The sequence below is a fragment of the Erinaceus europaeus genome, chromosome 16 (genome assembly GCF_950295315.1).
Source record: "Erinaceus europaeus chromosome 16, mEriEur2.1, whole genome shotgun sequence".
In the NCBI taxonomy this organism is placed as follows: Eukaryota; Metazoa; Chordata; class Mammalia; order Eulipotyphla; family Erinaceidae; genus Erinaceus; species Erinaceus europaeus.
In genome coordinates this window covers 24,183,203-24,197,690 of record NC_080177.1, presented here as the reverse complement: position 1 = coordinate 24,197,690, position 14,488 = coordinate 24,183,203, and the positions used below count along the sequence as shown (strand labels likewise).

General features: G+C 45.9%; 1 protein-coding gene across 1 annotated transcript in view; it reads left to right on the top strand.

Moving 5' to 3' along the window:
- The window catches only part of RAD51B (RAD51 paralog B), a 975,550-nt gene that overhangs the window by 938,064 nt on the left and 22,998 nt on the right, over positions 1-14,488 (top strand). The gene's annotated exons all lie outside the window — the stretch shown is intronic.

Genomic DNA, 14,488 nt, shown 5'->3' with positions numbered 1-14,488 from the left:
AACAAAAGAATTAAAGCTTTAGAAAAGTGGGCCCTCTGAGGAAAAGGTAAAGATGTGGAATTCTTAGCCAAGAGATGGACTGGAGACTGAGATGAATCTAGCCTCAAACTCCTGGCAACTAAGCAAGCATTTCATTAAGATGGTGGTAGTTTTTTAAAATTGATTTAATGGTGGTCACCAAGACCATAGCATAACGGGGGTATAATTCCCACCAAGGATGGTGGTAATCTGTGGTCTCAGAGGTGGCTCAGTGGATAGTGCTGGACTCTCAAGTATGAGGTTCCAAGTTTGACCCCCAGTAGCACAGGTACTAGAATGACATCTGTTTCCCTTCCTTTTTTCCTCCCTCTCTCCCTTCCTTCCTTCCTTGCTTTTTTAAAAATTTCTTTATTGGGGGATTAATGATTTGCAGTCAACAGTAAAATACAATAGTCTGTACATGCATAACATTTCTTAGTTTTCCACATAACAATTTAACCCCCACTAGGTCCTCCTCTGCCATCATGTTCCAGGACCTGAACACTCACCCCGCATGCCAGAGTCTTTTATTTTGGTGCAGTACACCAACTCCAGTTCAAGTTCTGCTTTATGATTTCCTTTCTATTTTTATTTTCAACTTCTGTCTATGTGTGAGATCATCCCATATTCTTCTTTCTCTTTCTGGCTGATCTCACTTAACATGATTCCTTTAAGCTCCATCCAAGATGAGGTGAAGAAGGTGAATTCACCATTTTTAATAGCTGAGTAGTATTCCATTGTGTATATATACCACAATTTACTCAGCCACGCATCTGTTGTTGAACACCGGAGTAGCTTCCCGGTTTTGGTTATTACAAATTGTGCTGTTATAAACATAGGTATACACAAATATTTTTGGATGGGTGTGCTTGGTTCCTTAGGACATATCCCTAGGAAGGAACTGCAGGGTGATAAGGTAGGTCCATTTCTAGCCTTCTAGAGTTTTCCAGACTGCTCTCCACAGGGGTTAGACTAATTTACATTCACATCAGCAGTGCAAGAGGGTCCCTTTATCTCCACAACTGGTTCTCTTTCTCCACTACCACCACCACTGCCCCCCTTCCACTGCCACATCTTTCTCATTAACAAATAAATAAGATCTTTAAAAAAATGTCGATTTCATTTTCTTCATCTCATCTTGGATAGAGCTTGAAGGAATCATGTTAAGTGTGATAAGTCAGAAAGAGAAGGATGAATATGGAGTAATCTCACTTGCAGACAGAAGTTGAAAAATACTACCATGATGCCAACTTTACTTCCTGGGCAGACAACCTCACCAATATGTATAGAACCCCACCTCCCCAGAGCCCTACTCCACTAGGGGAAGATAGAAGCAGGTTGGGGGTATGAATCAACCTGTCAAAGCCCTTGTCCAGCAGAGAAGCAATTACAGAAGTCAGACCTCCCATCTTCTGCACCCCATAGAGATCTTTGGTCCATAGTCCCAGAGGGATAAAGAATAGTGAAACTTCCTGTGGAGGAGATGGGATATGGCACTCTAGTAATGGGAATTGTATGGAATTGTATCTCTCTTATCCCACAATCTTGTCAGTCATAAAACAAAACAAAACAAAACAAAACAAAAACCAACTGCAGGACAGTTAGACATATCTATATAGTAACTTTATGATTTGAATGTTCTCTCTGAACCTCTGCCCTCCTCTCCTTACTTCCTCTTCCCACAACACCATTAGTCACCTTACAGACCCACATGGCCCCCACCCCAGAGCTAGATTTTCAACATCAGTGTCCATTGCCTATGAGTTCAGTTTCTCCATTTTCAACTCTACTGTCCTCTGAAAGGATTGGTTTACCTTGACTCCCCTTTCTAAATCCAGCCACCCCAGAATTTAGATATCATTGGTGGGGAACCAATAAACGGATTGCCCTTATCCTCTTGTGTACACTCCTGTTCTAGTTGTGTGAAGAAGGGAAGAAGGACTTGTATTCCAGAATATGACTATTTCAGAAAGATTTCTTCAGGTCAGGCATGTGAGCAGACTGGCCATAAGAACATCTGAGATAACTATGAGAACAAAAATATGATCCTGAGCTATTGAACAATGAGTGATAGATTGGGGACCAAGCAATCATGCACCTGGTTGAGCATCCATGTTACCAGATGCAAGGACCTGGGTTCAAACCTCCAGTTCCCAACTGCAAGGGGGTGTTGGGCATTACGCCAGCTCCCCCCTGCTCCATTGCTTAATGCTGTGGTCTATTTAAATAATCATCGCTTTGCCTGAGACCCGCTCTGCCTGCAGGGTATTGGTTTAATCCCCACTGATTAGACAGAAGGTTGCTACTTTCGAGCTCTTTTTTTCTTCCCATCCCCTATCCTACCCATTTCCTTTTCCGACCTGCCACTTCCATTTCAGAAGATACAAAGGCAGATCAATAAAGGCAGCATTGCATTGCGTTCCCGCTCAGCCATGAGAGTTCCTGGTTCCTCTCCCATGTCACTGAGTAAGCAGCAGCCTAGGTTGGCTCCGGCCAAGTTCTCTCCAACCCAGAGTGCACATGCCCGAGAAGAAACACCCTCACGCTAGCCCGGCGGGGGGGAAGCTTCACAAGTAGTGGAGCAATGTTTCAGGTGTCTCTCTCTCTCCTATATCATTCTCACCCCCTCTCAATTTCTCTTATTAAAAAAAATAAGCAAAAAAAAAAAAATAGAGAGAGGGAGTGCAAGAAAGAAAAAGAGAAGGAAGCAAGGGGGATAGGTTTAATCACAATTCTCAGGACCCTCTTTGAAAGCTTTTTTTTTTTTTTTTGGTCACCACCAGGCTTCACAGGTCTGTCTTTTTTCTTTCAGACTGAGAGACAAAAGGACAAAGGAAGAGAGAGATATCACAGTGCAGAAACTTCCTCCAGTGAAGTAGTGCTGCGCTTGAGCCTGGGACCAATACATGATAAAGTAGCAGCACAATCTGAGTGAGTTATCTTGCCAGCCCATGTCTCTCTAGGAAGCAAGGTGAGGTGTGCTGACAAAATGCTGACTCATGCTGACTCATGGTTGTGGCCTCATCTGTTAGAGAGTCACCTTTCAGCCTGTTGGCCTGTGAGGCCATAATGTGAATCCTCCATCTCCTGCTAGACTCTACTACCTCCACTGTTGAGGTCTGATGATCACTGATGGGAGATCAGCTACTCATGGACTTCATAAAATACCAAATCGGATTAACCACAGAAAAAGTGACAGCACTTAACAGGAAGCTGCCAAAAACAACCCCAGGAAGTTTAGACCCTTCTCCCAGTTTGTTTGGCCTTTTCTCACCTATTCTGAATATCCAGTTTCTTCTGACTTCCCTAAACAGCCAGGTGCCTTTGAATCATTCTCCTCCAGCTCTTTGATGCTACTTGTGGCTCTGCCTCTATCCAGAAATCCTCCTCATCCTCCAGGAAGTAGAAAATAAGACATTAATGAACAAGTGTGTAGAGTCATTGTTTATGGTCTTTTTCCTGTGCTGGGTTTAATCACACTCCCTGCCTCAAATATAGGCAAAAACCTCAATTACCTCAAATACACAGACCTTGAGAATGAGACCTCAGATCAGAGGGAAGTTTCATCTACCTTTTCCAAAACACTACTAACCAGATACCTCACAATCAAAAGTCAGACCAAAACTTGGAAACAAGCCAAAAGATTGCTGAACCACCATAATCATCTGTGTTAGTTCACATCGGTTCATTTAAAAGAGCATATAGGGACCTAATCAAATTGTAAATAGGGCACCAAAGTAAAAACCCTGTGGTGAGGGGTAGACATGCAGCTTCCTGGGCCAGTGGGGGGTGGGATGGGTCACAGTCTTTTGGTGGTGGGAATGGTGTTTATGTACACTCCTAGCAAAATGTAGGCATATAAATCAGTAGTTGATTAATATGAGAGGGGGAAAATCAATTGTATGTCTCAAAGTTTTTCAAAACACAAACTGAATCTTTTTAATATATAGGCTGTGTATTTGATATGCGGACTCTCTCAAAAGCCTAGACCAAGTAGATTAGAAGCATCCAATAGCACAGCTATATACAAGATACTGGATACTGTACAGCAAACCATAACAAAAGGACTTTTCAAAGTTAACCCAATTACCAAATAATGTGATGATAACATTAACTATCGATTGTCTTTTTGAACCCTAAGACAGCAGGAACCTCACATCTCCACTATAGAGCCCCTACTTCCCCCAGTCCTGGAACCCTTGGATAGGGCCCACTTTCCCGCATGCATCTCCCAATCCATACCAAATAATATCGCATCCGCCGATCACAACCTAACCAACGCAATGATTGCCACCTCAACATGCTTCACCTCAGACTGTGTCCAGAGACTTCACGAGTGGAATGACAACCCTTCAGCTTCATTACTCGGGTGAGACCTTTCCTTTTATAGTACACTCTAATTTCATCTCAGGTGGTTCACTTTCTAACAAAGTCCCATAACCTAGATATACACCAGTTTCTGTGAGAGAGAGCTTATGTTCACACGTATCCATAAACTACTGCAAAATATATACCTGAAAGCATAAGTACACTAGAGTTTGCAGTGAGTACCCCCTAACACTTCCTCTCCACTATTCCAAGCTTTGGGTCCATGATTGCTCAACAATTTGTTTGGCTTTGTATGTTAACTCTCTTTTCAGCCACCAGGTTCCAGATGCCATCAGAATGCCAGCCAGGCTTCCCTGGACTGCAGACCCCACCAATGTGTCCTGGAGCTCCGCTTCCCCAGAGACACACCCTACTAGGGAAAGAGAGAGGCAGACTGGGAGTATGCATCAACCAGTCAACGCCCATGTTCAGCGGGGAAGCAATTACAGAAGCCAGACCTTCTACCTTCTGCAACCCACAATGACCCTGGGTCCATGCTCCCAGAGGGATGGAGAATGGGAAAGCTATCAGGGGAGGGGGTGGGATATAGAGATTGAGTGGTGGGAATTGTGTGGAGCTGTACCCCTCCTACCCTATGGTTTTGTTAATTAATCCTTTCTTAAATAAAATAAAATAAAATAAAATAAAATAATAAAAGAGCATATAGGGCCAGCAGTGGTATACCCAGTTAAGCACACATAGTACTATATAAAGGCCTGGGTTCGAGCCCCTGCTCCCCACCTGAAGCGGGAATGCTTCACAAGCAGTGAAACAGATTTGCAGGTATGTCTTACTCTCTCCCTCCCTATCTCTCCCCTCTCAATTTTTCTCTGTCTTACCAAATAATAAAATAAAATAAAATAAAATAAATTTAAAAAGGGGAAAATGGCCACTAGGAGCAATGGATTCGTACTAATTGCAATGAGCCCCAGCAGTAATCCTAGTGAAGTTAAAAAAAAAAACCAAAACATATAACTCAGTACAAATACCCTCAGTAGATTAGAGGGCCAATTACCCTTTAAGACTTTTGAATCCTATGAGGATAGAAAAGGCCACGTGTCTTATTCATAATCTGTTTGCTTTTGGTTTGCATAGAATCTTGAGTTTGCCTATCTGGTTTCTCAACCCAGAACAGAAGGAAAGAAATTAGGTCAGGAGGTCTGTACAGGTAAAGTGGCACACTCCTTGGGAGAAAGCAGACCCAGGAATGTCAAAAGCAAAACACTCTGAAACAATTTAAAATAAAGACAAATGTCTCAAAGGTTTTGCTACTACTGGAGTACCTGTGCCGTACCTTATATAAAGGACCCTCAGCATAATGATGTCGAATTAAGATCAGCACTTACTATCTTAAAACCTGGGGAGTATGTGACTAAAAGAAGGAACAGGAGAATTTTCTTCCAGAATTATTAAACGTTTTGATGTGGTCTTTCAAACAGCAAAGGCCTTTAGCTAGCTGGAACGCTTTGCTGTCCAGAATGATATGTATTTCTGGCTAACTGAGATCTGATTACAGCTCCATTTGAACCCTCTATACTTTTCCAAAAAGGACAATCAGGCACCTAGTCAGCCAGGAAAATGCTATTGCCTTGACTTAGATGCTATTTGGAATAAACCAACAGGGGCTTAAGGAGGTTTTACTGTATTTGGTTTGCAGGCTTTGCTTGGCACCATCTCTTTAAAAGGCTGCCTGCCTTTGAACTAATCCTCTATTTATAATCCAGCTGGAGAAAGGCCTCAGCAATGTATACAAATTCCTAGGATTTACGGAGCACTGCTCACGTCACCCTGAGTCCCCTTGCAGCACCACTGTCTCAACCCTCACATCTGAAAGCACCCTGACTCTTCACAGACCCATCTGGATGCTACAGGTAGGCAGCCTGGCATGGCTGAGTGCACCCCCATCCTTGGTGGGGAGTACAGGGCCTGTCTGGGACCCAGGCATGAGTTGGCTTGGGCTCAGTTAAACACCATCTCTCATTCTTGATGCTCTGTGCTAGTCAGACACCCTACCCTAGGGGCCAAGGGCTGAGGCTTGGTGCACTGCCTTCCTCTATCAAGCCATTCTTTTCTTATAACTCATTCCCTCCCCAAAACGACGCCAACTTCACATTTTCCCTTTTTCCTCTCCACAAATTATTGCAAGTCATGGCAGTCTAAATATAGCCCCCAGTCTGTTCTCCAGATGCTGAGGCCTAGCCATCCAGCCTCGACATTTTCCTGATGTCTTTCCAGCTGCCTCTTTTGCTCTTTCTTTCCTTTATCCTTTTTCACCTTCTCCCCCATCACCCCCCATGCTTCTGCCCTCTGTTTCCCAAGCCCTTTTTGTCATTCCTGCTTCCTCAGTTCAAAAGACAGTTCTAGAACCAGAACCTGCACCTTGTTCCACCTCCTACCAAGCTCTCCAACAGCACTAATGGAAGACACGAGAAACAGACTCCTCCAGGACCCTCAACAACAAGCAGCCATGCACTCTGTCCAGAAGTCATTGAACCTCCATTATATACTTCGGCTTCTTCTGAGGTCCCTGGGGCCAAAGAGTGAGTAGGGTGGTTCACTGCTTCTACTTAGCAATTCTGTATAACCAGAGAACAGCTGCTATAACACACCTCAGTCACCACTTCCTTGAGGTCAAACATTATCAGCTTCCTTCCTTCTTCTTCTTCTTCTCCTTCTCCTTCTCCTTCTCCTTCTCCTCCTTCTCCATCTTCTTCTTCTTCCTCTTTCTCTTCCTCTTCCTCCTCTTTCTCTTCCTCTTCTTTTTCCCCTTCTTCTTCTTCTTGATAGAGTGAAAGAGACCATAGCACCATGGCTTCTATCAGGGCAATGGAGGCCAGGTTTAAACTTGGATGACACACACACAAGCAAGAAAAAGCAAATCACCACAATAGTTCTCCTCATCCACATCCTGTCAGATCCAAAATCTATCTGCTCATGACACATCCAAGCTTTAAAACCTCCCCATTTTCCCTGTCCCCTGAGATAAAGTGTAAATATCTTATCCACATAAGGCCTACCATAAACTGGGACCAGTCCTGCTCCTTTCTCTACTCCTTTTTTTCCTCCATAAGCATCTGCCATGCCTGGCAGAATGAACTGTGATACCCCAGTGCCTTTGTACATACTGTTCCTTCAGCCTAGAATATCTCCCCTTGAGCATTGTTTCTGCGCAGAAATGTGTTTCTATTCTTCACAAACAGCTCAAAGTTTCTCTGACTCCACTAAGAGTGCTATGGCCATGCCTCCACTGTAGGTCTCCTTTAAATTATAACCATTGTTGCATGAGTGTCCATTCTAGCGGCTCTGGTCATGTCTAGAGGCATATTTAGTTGCTACAGCTATTTTTTTCCCTTATTGGATAAATAAGCAACTGACTTAAGAGTTATGTATTCTGGAGACCAAGTGGTGGTGCTTGTGGTAGAGTGTATATGTTACAATGCATGAGGACCCAGGTTTTGGCTTGTGGTGGTGCAGATGGGGATTGAATCTGGAATCTTTGATGCCTCAGGCATGAAAGACATTTTGCATAACTATTATTATGCTATCTCATCATTCCTCCACCACCACCACCCACCACCACCCCACATTTCATCAGTTCAGAAAGAGTTGATGTGGAATTGAATTAGAGCAGTAGGGAGCAGTGGTGCTTAAGAGGGAAGCAAAGGAATAAGATTTCAGTGTTGTTTTTTTTTCCTCCTCTTCCTCCTCCTTCTTTTTCCTTTTATCACTGTGGGTTGGAGCCTACATAGCTCCATTGCTCCTGGTAGCCATTTCCCCCCTTTCTTTTACTTATAGGAAGGATAGTGAAGGGGGTCCTCACACATGGCATCATGTGTACTCTATTGAGTGTGCCAACACCTAGCCCCTTAAGAGGTTTTTTGTTTATTTGTTTGTTAGTTCATTTTTGCCTCCAGCGTTATCACTGGGGCTCAGTGCCTGCACTACAAATCCACAGCTCCTGGTGGCTTTTTTTTTTTTTTTTCCATGTTATTGTATAGGACAGAGAGAAATTGAGAGGGGAGGGGAAGATAGGGGAAAAGATAGGTACCTGCAGACCTGCTTCATTGCTTGGGGAGCTGGGGGGGCTCTAACAGCATCCTTGTGTGGGTCCTTGCATTCTGTACTATGTGTGCTTAACCCGAAATGCCACTGCCCAGCCCCTGCTCCTTGAGAATTTTTGTTTTTGTTTTTTTTAATTGGATAGTGACAGCCAGAAATGGAGAGGATAGGGGGAGATAGAGAGGGAGAAAAAGAGGCACTTGCAGCCCTGCTTCACCACTCGCAAAGTTTTCCCCCTGCAGGTGGGGACCAGGAGCTTGAACCTGGGTCCTTGCACATTGTATTATGTGCGCTCAATCAGGTGCACCACCACCTGGTCCAGTCCTCTGCCCCCCCCCCCCGGCCCCCACCTTGAGAGTTTTATCTGAGTTCACACCTGGAGGACTGAGAAATCCAGGGAATGGGTGAAAGGGAGCTGGAAGAGAGGTAAAGCGGCCCCAATACTTCCCAGCAGGTTGTACATGCTGTTCCTTCGGCCTAGAATATCTCCCCTTGGGTATTGTTTCTGCCATCTTTCTCCATCAGTTGCATGTGGAATTGAGGCTTTTTTCTGTCTTAGAAACTGGCCTTTGGGTTGTACCCACTCAAGGGGAGAAGTGGGGAGGAAGGAGATGCTGAGAACCCCCCCACACATACACACACACTTGCCTCTAGACCTGATGGAAAGAACCCGGCCTTTGGGAATATGGTGAAGAAACCAAGTTTCTTCTGGCTTTATCGTGGCCATTGACTGAGTCTCAGTTTACCCGTTTGTCGCTGAGATGTGGAAATGTAGACAAGGCTGTTTCTGGGTGGCTTCAACCCCCATCATCAGTCCTTGGCACACAGTGCCTGCACTCTGCCAGCTTGGTGAATGGTTGTAATCAGGCCTGGTGGGAAGAAAAGCCCTGACTCCATCACCATGGCCTTGAGCAACTGCCAGCACCAGACCTCCTGCTTCCAGATTTTCCTGCAAAACCTCCCCCCCCCCCCCCCCCAGGGAGTCTGAGTCCTACCAACAGGCTTCCCAAAGCCTCTCTGGCTCCAGCTCTCTCTGTGCTGCCTACTGTCTCCCAAGTGGCTCCCAGGATCCACCTTGAGACCATCCTGTTCCCTTTGGCCTCCTACAAGACCCCCTCCACCTTCCCAGCTCTCTTAGCCTGGCCACACATTGAGAGGCTGACCCTGAGGGCTGGGCCTGCTGGTGACAGACTTCCTCCCATTTTTCTCCTCCACATATGGAGTCAGGATGATGTCAGGAGGCAAATGGTGAGCATGAGGATATGGGTCTGTACATGAGTGAGTGAGTGAGTGAGTGAGTGAGTGAGTGAGTGAGTGAGTGAGTGAGTTCTCACTCCCAGGAGCCCCAGCACTAATGGGTGATGGTGATCTCTCTCTCTCTCTCTCTCTCTCTCTCTCTCTCTCTCTCTCTGTGTGTGTGTGTGTGTGTGTGTGTGTGTCTGTTCTGGCAACAAGGGACTGCATTGTCCCGCCTGCCTATCTCCTGGTTTCTGATTCACCCCAGGCCATGGCAGCCTGAGCTGGTCCGCAGCTGCTGAGGGGATATACTTTCCAGCACATTCAGGACTTGGAACAGCCCCAGGTTTCAGGAACACATGGTGAGGGGTGGGTGGGGGGAAGAGAGGGGGCTCAAATAGACCCAGGGGGAGGGGGGTTATGCAAAGCTACTTCTTTCTTTCTTCTAGCCCAATCTCTCTTTTCACCATCTGATAGCAGGAACAGCATCTGAGGACTGCGAATGAATTGCAAACCTGTCCAGGTCGGTGGGGAGGGCAGGGGGAGCAGGGGGGAGCTGGGCAGATTTATTTCATCCAGGCTGAGGTCTTCTTGTGCAACCCCATAGCCTCTGACACACAGCTCTGGCTCCAGTTACACAGACTCCTCCCAGTCCTGGGCCTGCCTGGGAGCCCCCCACCCCCTCCCACCAACCCATGGGGCTCTGGTACTTTGCAGAAGCCTGTCCCATCACTGAGCCCCTGATTTCCAATAATCAAGGTTGCGTGGCAGGAGAAGAAGACCACCATCTCTAAGATCTGGGAACTAGTGAAACAGTAAAGGTTTCAATAGACCTGCTTTTAAACACAGAACAGTGGTGTCTTTACTCTGTGCTGTCACCTTATTAAGGAGGGACCAGAGAGGGTACTCCTCTCAACTTCCACTTCAATTCTTTTTCTCCAGGTCACTTATTCACCACCTGATAGCAGTTGGGAGCCCGGAGACACTGCTGTCTCTGGCATGAAGCTCATCAGTTCTTCATCCATCCCTCTAGACTTCATTTGTTGTTTAGCCAGAGACAAGGAAAGTAGTCAGAGAGACAGGGAAAGTGACCACAGCATCGAAGCTTCCTTCAGTGCAGTGGGGACTGGGTTTGAACCTAGACTGCACACATGGCAAAGCAGTGGACCATCCACGTGAGCTATTTTGCCAGGCCCAGACTTCATTTTTTAAAAATTATTACTATTATTTTTTATTTCCACCAGGGTTATCACTGAGGTTAGTGCCAGCACTATGAATCCAACTGCTCCTGGAGGCCATTTTTTTCTATATATATATGTGTGTGTGTGTATTTTTTAATTTTTTATATTTATTTATTCCCTTTTGTTGCCCTTGTTGTTTTATTGTTGTAGTTATTATTATTGTTATTGATGTTGTTGGATAGGACAGAGAGAAGTGGAGAGAGGAGGGGAAGACAGAGAGGGGGAGAGAAAGAGAGACACCTGCAGACCTGCTTCACCGCTTGTGAAACGACTCCCCTGAAGGTGGGGAGCCAGGGGCTTGAAACGGGATCCTTATGCCGGCCTTGTGCTTTGCGCCACGTGCGTTTAACCCACTGCGCTACTGCCTGACTCCCTTCTTTATATTTTTATTTGATAAGGCAGAGAAAAATTGAGAGGGGAGGAGGAGGGAGGGAGGAAGAGAGAAAAATAGACAGCTGCAGACCTGTTGCACCACTTAAGCAGCACCCCTTCTACAGGTGGGGGAGCAGGGGCTCAGCCAGGGTCCTTGAGCTGGGTAACATGTGTGCCCAGCCTGGTATGCCACCGCCCAGCCCCAGGTTTCATTTTGTAATTGCCACCAGGGTTATCACTGGGGCTCAGTGCCTGCAAAATGAATCCACTGCTCCTGATGACCAGTTTTTCAAACTTCTTTTAATAGAACAGAGAAAAACTGAGGGGAAAGGGGAAAGAAAAAGAGGGATACCTGCACCCTGTTTCACTACTCATGGAGCCTCCCCCTGCAGGTGGGAACCAGGTCATAGTAATGTGTGTGCTCAACAAAGTGCACCTCTGCCCAGCCCCAAACTTCGTTTTTTTTAATGAGGAACAGAACAAGTGTTCTGCCTCCTGGGGAACCCTGATTAATGGAGTACCCAGAGAAACGGGCCCATATTTGCAGCTCTGGGCAAATTCAACCTGGTTTCTCTGAGCAGTCTGGCACCTGCTTGCCTGCTTTTGTCTCTCTGGGTAACCTGGGTTGCCTGGGCAAGGCCACGGTGTGTCTTGGTCATCTCAGTGTAATAGCTAGGGTGGTCAGAAGGATCCTACCTTCCTCCTGGGCTAGCTGGGAGACTAAGACTGCACAATGCTTGCAAAACGTTGGCTCTGATATCATTCTCATCTTCTCCTCCACCTCTTTCTCGTCCTCCTCGTCCTCCTCCTTCTCCTCCTCTTCCTCTTCCTTCTTCACACCTTCTCCCAGCTTAGTGACTGAGAATAGAGAGGCTGACCTGTGAGAATGGAGCTTGCTGCCCCAGCCCTTTCCTGACCTCTTTGGGTCCTTCTTACAGGCTGGCCTCTGTGTGGGGCTCATAGCAGCTCCCAGACTCCTAGACAGAACCCCTTTCTCCTGTGCTCACAAAGCTCACTCACAGGCTCCTCTTCAGGGGGGCTGGGTAACTTGAAAGGGTGACTTCAGGGTGGCAGAATGACCTTGGAGCCCACCTCAGTGGGGAGGGTTTAAGGCCCCAAATTCTCCTGGGCCTTAAGGGACTGGTCAGGCCTTGGTTCTTCACAGAAATAGCAAGGAAGGTTCACGAAAGCAGGGAACTAGGACAGGGCCTGAGTTCCTGGTCCTTCCCCCTTGTAGAGTTCTTGCCTCTTACTCTTCCATGTTCCTATTCATTTCTTCCTTGCGGGAGTCATTACCAGGCTCTCGTTGGGTCCAGGCAGCGATTGGCAGCTGGAAGACAAGGTTTAAGTGTTCGGAGAATAGGTGGCTTAAGTAGGACCTGGCTGGTGGCACATCTGGCAGAGCACATCTGTTACTATGTGTGAGGGCTTGTGGCTCAAGTCCCCCATTCCCATTTGCAGGAAGAAAGTGGTGAAGCTGCGTTGCAGGTGTCTGCCTCTGTTTCTCTCTTCTCTTTCTGTCTCTTGCCTTCTATCCAAAAGGAAGGAAAGAAGGAAGGACAGAAAAAAGGGACGAAGTGGCTGATAGGTGGAGTTTTCATGCAGGCACTAAGCCTTGGTGATAAACTTTGTGGCTAAATAAATAAATAAATAAATGGTTTTAAAAGATGGCTAAAAATGTACAGAGGGTTGGCACAGCTGAGTCATAGCACTGTCTCTAGCACATTCTGTAATGGAAGGTTTCAGTCTGCCATGCCCAACATGATAGCCACTAGCCACCTGTAGCTATCAGTTACTCACTGAAGAGTGGCTCCTGTAATTGACCCAACTGGGTATTAACTAAGTCACCTTTGGTGTCACCTGTGGCCAGTGTCATCCCTGTGGACCATGCCAGTCTGTTTTACAGGAAGCAGTGGACATTGAGGCCAGGCCACACAGACCCAGGTCTTTAGCCTGACTTTAACTTAAAAGTATCATGTAGTGGCTGGAGGCTGCTCCTTGCCCACTTTGGGACTCAGTATTCCCATTAGGGAATAGAAATCCTCAGTGTATATACTGGCAAAAATATTGATCAGCTAAAGAACAATTATTGTCCTTATGATAACCTTTATTAGAATCATCAAACAAGTACATACAGTAAAACTTAAGGCTAACTTAGGCCTCACTAAAATCCTAAGGGTATTTCCTCCCCATCTTGAGGCCAGACCCTATATACCAATTTGGATACAACAAATGAAACTCAGTACTTTAACAACTGAGAGAATACCAGGCTCATCAGATAAAGAAGGGACTACAAAAACTGGAAAAGGGCAAGAGACTCACTCACTCAATGTCAGTACCAAGCTACTCCATTACCTGGCACCCAAGTCATGGTATCCTAGGATTCTCCTGTAGATATGAGGGATCTAGACCTCTAGCAGACCCCTCTTTCCACCATCACTGGTCACTTCCATCAGGAATGTCACCATAAGCCCTTTCAAAGGCCTCTCTAGGATCTTGCCCTCACTATAAAGTAGCAGTGGTAAGGACTGCCCCACTTTCCAAAGGCAGGCTGGGTCATCCTACTCTGTCACTCGAGGAAAACTGGTCTTGAAATGAGTGCAGCCTAGAATGTTCTCAGATGTTCATGAACCATGAGCTCAGATTGACTGGGACTCAGAGGTTATACAGGCTCCTGTGCTAACTGTGAATATGCATGGTTTAGTCAGATTGATGTGGTAAACAGTTAACTGTATTTATATGTTTTCTTCAAGTTTGGGAGCTACTCTCTGCCATAATCCAGCTTTCTTGCCCTACTCCCAACTCCAACACCATCTTCCTAGACAATATTTTTAGCTTGCCTCCATGTCAACTATCAAGCTTGGCAGAAATTACTAAAATCCTGGGCCCCAAGGAACATACCTAATTAGACTTCCTAACTGCTTACCACCCTAAAATACTTATTCTCATCTGCTCTATTCCTAATTTCTGGTTCCTATTTATTAAACATTTTGTTCTGCCTCATAACATACTGCCTTTCAGACACCAAGTTACAGATGCTACTATGATCCTATCCTGAATTCCATGGGCAGACAACTTCACCAGTGTGTCCTAAAACCTCACTTCTCCAGAGCCCTACCCCACTAGGGAAAGATGGAAACAGGCTGGTGGTACGTGTCAACCTGCCAACACTCATGTCCATCAGAGAAGCAATT